General features: G+C 45.5%; 1 pseudogene; it reads left to right on the forward strand.

The window, feature by feature from the left end:
- Positions 1–1,107: 1,107 nt before the first annotated feature.
- Positions 1,108–4,633, forward strand: LOC134807403 (uncharacterized; annotated as a pseudogene).
- The last annotated feature ends 212 nt before the right edge of the window (positions 4,634–4,845 follow it).

The following is a 4,845-nucleotide window of genomic DNA, read 5'->3' on the forward strand; positions in this document are numbered from 1 at the left end:
ACAGCTCCCCCACCTCCAGTAGTGGCAACATCCCCTCCCCAACCCATGCTGCCATCAGTCTTTCCACTTTTGTCTGAGGAGATAAACCCTGCACTGCCTGAGGCAACAGTGATGGCCTCCCAAGGCAATTGCCAGGCAAGATAATGCTGATTCTCCTCAGAAGCCACCCCCAACACCTGTTTGCTTCTAGACCTATGACTAAAGTCCCAGTGGGCCCCTAGAGGCGAGGTTGAGCATGTGACCCATGAGGAAGTACACTTGAAAAGAATTGCTTGAGTTTTCTAATTTATATAAACAGAAATCTGGGCAACAGGCATGGGAATGGAGATTAAGGGTGTGGGATAATGGTGGAAGGAACATAGAGGTGGATCAGGCTGAAAGTATTGATTTGGGCCCACTAAATAGGGATTCTGCATTTAATGTTGCAGCTTGGGGAGTTAAAAAAGATTCTAATAGTTTGTTTGCTTGGTTAGCTAAAATATGGATTAAAAGATGGCCCACTGTGAGTGAGTTGAAAATGCCTGACCTCCCTTGGTTTAATGTAGAGGAAGGGACCCAAAGGCTTAGGGAGATTGGGATGTGAAGTGAATTAGTCACTTTTGACCTACTCATCTCAGCTGGGAGAGTCCAGAAGTTATACACTTGATTAATGCCTTGTGAAATAGATCTGTGAGGGCAGCACCTGCATCTTTGAAGAGCCCTGTAATTGCTTTTCTCTGTATGTCAGATCTAACAGTGGGAACCACAGTCACTCAACTACAAAATTTAAATACAATGGGAATAATAGGATCCCAAGGTTGCAGGGGCCAAGAGATCGCACTCAACAATCAAAGGCAAGGTGGGCATAGCTGCCATAATGGACAGTAGAGGCAAAGTAGCAATCAGAATAGTCGGACTTGTGTAGAGCTCTCACATTGGCTAATTAATCATGGTATTACTAGAAGTGAAATTGATAGGAAGCCTACTGTATTCTGACTTAATTTATACAAGCAGAAAATTTCTAGGTCGAATGGACAAAAGACTAATTTGAATTATAAAAACAGAATCATGGCTCCTCGATCAATTTCCAGACTTAACCCATTTTACAGACCCAGAATCTCTTGAATGATGGGGAGGCTGGGTCCCCTTGAGGAAGGACCCACTACATTACCAACAATTTATCTGGTGAATTCTTCTTCCATCCTTCCCCAAGGAGACCTCTGGCTTTTTACCAGGGTAACTGTGCACTGGGGAAAGGGAAATGATCAGACATTTCAGGGAATACTGGATAATGGCTCTGAGCTGATGTTGATTCTGGGGGACCCAAAATATCATTGTGGTCTTCCAGTTAAAGTAGGGGCTTATGGAGGTCAGGTAATTCATGGAGTTTTAGCTCAGGTCCAACTTACAGCGGGTCCAGTGGGTCTCCGGACTCATCCTGTGGTCATTTTCCTAGTGCCAGAATGCATAATTGGCATAGACATACTTAGCAGCTGGCAGAACCCCCACAACGGCTCCCTGACTGGTAGGGTGAGGGCTGTTATGGTGGGAATGGCCAAATGGAAGCCATTAGAGCTGCCTCTATCTAGAAAAATACTAAATCAAAAACAGTATCACATCCCCGGAGGGAATGCAGAGATAGTGACACCATGAAGAACTTGAAAGACACGGGAGTGGTGATTCCTACCACATCCCCATTCAACTCTCTCATTTGGCCTGTGCAGAAGACAGATGGATCTTGGAGAACGACAATGGATTATTATAAGCTTAACCAAGTGGTGATTCCAATTGCAGCTGCTGCACCAGATGTGGTTTCATTGCTTGAGCAAATTAACACATCTCCTGGTACCTGGTGTGCAGCCATTGACTTGGCAGATGCCTTTTCCCCCATGCCTATCCATAAGGCTCACCGGAAGCAATTTGCCTTCAGCAGGCAAGGCCAGCAATATACCTTTACTGTCCTACCTCAGGGGTATATCAACTCTCCAGTTTGTGTCATAATCTTATTTGGAGAGACCATGATCGCTTTTCATTTCCACAAGCTATCACACTGGTCCATTACATTGATGACATTATGCTTATTAGATCCAGTGAGCAAGAAATAGCAAACACACTGGACTTATTGGTGAGATATTTGCGTGCCAGAGGATGGGAAATAAATCTGAGTAAAATTCAGGGAACTTTTACCTCAGTAAAATTTCTAGGGGCCCAGTAGTATGGGGCCTGTCAAGATATGCCTTCTAAGGTTAAGTTGCTGCACTTGGCCCCTCCTACAACCAAGAAAGAGGCACAACGCCTAGTGATCCTATTTGGATTTTGGAGGCAACACATTCCTCATTTGGGTGTTACTTTGGCCCATTTATCGAGTGACCCGAAAAGCTTCCAGTTTTGACTGGGGTCCAGAGCAAGAGAAGGCTCTGCAACAGGTCCAGGCTGCTGTGCAAGCTGCTCTGCCACTTGGGCCATATGACCTAGCAGATCCAACGGTGCTTGAGGTGTCAGTGGGAGATAGGGATGCTGTTTGGAGTCTTTGGCAGGCCCCCATAGGTGAATCACAGTGGACACCTCTAGGATTTTGGAGCAAGTCCCTGCCATCTTCTGCAGATAAGTATTCTCCTTTTGAGAGACAGCTCTTGGCCTGTTACTGGGATTTGGTGGAAACTGAACATTTGATTATGGGTTATCAAGTCACCATGTGATCTGAACTGTCTATCATGAACTGGGTGCTTTCTGACTCATCTAGCCATAAAGTGGGTCATGAGCAGCAGCATTCTATCATCAAATGGAAGTGGTATATATGTGACTGGGCTCGAGCAGGTCCTGAAGGCACAAGTAAGTTACATGAAGAAGTGGCTCAAATGCCCAAGGTCTTCACTCCTGCCACCCTGCCTTCTCTCCCCTAGCCTGCACAGATGGCCTCATGGGGAGTTCTCTATGATCAGCTGACAGAGAAAGAGAAGACTAGGGCCTGGTTCACAGATGGTTCTGCATGATATGCAGGCACCACCTGAAAGTGGACAGCTGCAGCACTACAGCCCCTTTCTAGGACATCCCTGAATTACAGCAGTGAAGGGAAATCTTCCCAGTGGGCAGAACTTTGAGTGGTGCACCTGGCTGTGCACTTTGCATAGAGGGAGAAATGGCCAGATATGTGATTATATACTGATTCATGGGCTGTAGCCAATAGTTTGGCTGGATGGTCAGGGACTTGGAAAAACCACAATTGGAAAATTGGTGACAAAGAAATCTGGGGGAGAGGTATGTGGATGGACCTGAATCATCAAAAACTGTGAAGATATTTGTATCCCATGTGAGTGCTCACCAGCGGGTGACCTCAGTAGAGGAGAATTTTAATAATCAAGTGGATAGAATGACCCATTCTGTGGACACCACTTAGCCTCTTTCCTCAGCCACTCCTGTCATCACGCAATGGGCCCATGAACAACATGGCCATGGTGGCAGGGATGGAGATTACGCATGGGCTCAGCAACATGGGCATCCACTCACCAAGCCTGATCTGGCTACAGCCACTGCTGAGTGCCCAATTTGCCAGCAGCAGAGACCAACACTGAGCCCTCGATGTGGCACCATTCCTTGGGTGATCAGCCAGCCACCTGGTGGCAGGTTGATTATATTGGACCTCTTCCATCATGGAAAGGGCAGAGGTTTGTCCTCACTGGAATAGACACTTACTCTGGATATGGGTTTGCCTATCCTGCACGCAATGCTTCTGCCAAGACTACCATCCATGGACTAACAGAATGCCTTATCCACCGTCATGGTATTCCACACAGTATTGCCTCTGACCAAGGCACTCACTTTACTGCTAAAGAAGTGTGGCAGTTGGCTCATGCTCATGGAATTCACTGATCTTACCATGTTTCCCACCATCCTGAAGCAGCTGGATTGATAGAATGGTGGAATGGCCTTTTGAAGTCACAATTACAATGCCAACTAGGTGACAATACTTTGCAGGGCTGGGGCAAAGTTCTCCAGAAGGCCGTGTATGCCCTGAATCAGCATGCAATGTATAGTACTGCTTCTCCCATAGCCAGGATTCATGGGTCCAGGAATGAAGGAGTGGAAGTGGAAGTGGCACCACTGACCATCACCCCTAGTGATCCACAAGCAACATTTTTGGTTCCTGTTCCCGTAACATTATGTTCTGTTGGCTTAGAGGTCTTAGTTTCAGAGGGAGGAACACTGACACCAGGAGATACAACAACAATTCCATTAAACTGGAAGTTAAGATTTCCACCTGGACACTTTGGGCTCCTCCTACCTTCAAGTCAACAGGCTAATAAGGGAGTTACAGTGTTGGCTGGGGTGACTGACCCAGACTATCAAGATGAAATCAGTCTACTACCCCACAATGGAGGTAAGGAAGAGTATGCATGGAATACAGGAGATCCATTAGGACACCTTAGGATTAACATTCCCTGTAATTAAGGTCAATGGGAAACTATAGCAGCCCAATCCAGGCAGGACTACAAATGGCCCAGACCCTTCAGTAATGAAGTTTTGGATCACTCCACCAGGAAAAAAACCACGACTTGCTGAGGTGCTTTCTGAAGGCAATGGGAATACAAAATGGGTAGTAGAAAAAGATAGTCATCAATACCAGCTATGACCACATGATCAGCTGCAGAAATGAGAACTGTAATTGTCATACGTATTTCCTCCTTCTTTTGTTAAAAACATGCTTATGCATGTATATACTTGTACTAAGAAAATATCTTCATTTTATTTCCTTTCTCCTTTATCATATGACATAAGATTTATTGACCTCACATCAGCATTTAAGTATTGTTAACTTTATGTAATAGTATTTGGGTTGGGTACTGGTACATTTCTGATTATACAAAG

This window comes from Pan troglodytes, chromosome 9 (assembly GCF_028858775.2).
Source record: "Pan troglodytes isolate AG18354 chromosome 9, NHGRI_mPanTro3-v2.0_pri, whole genome shotgun sequence".
NCBI lineage: Eukaryota > Metazoa > Chordata > Mammalia > Primates > Hominidae > Pan > Pan troglodytes.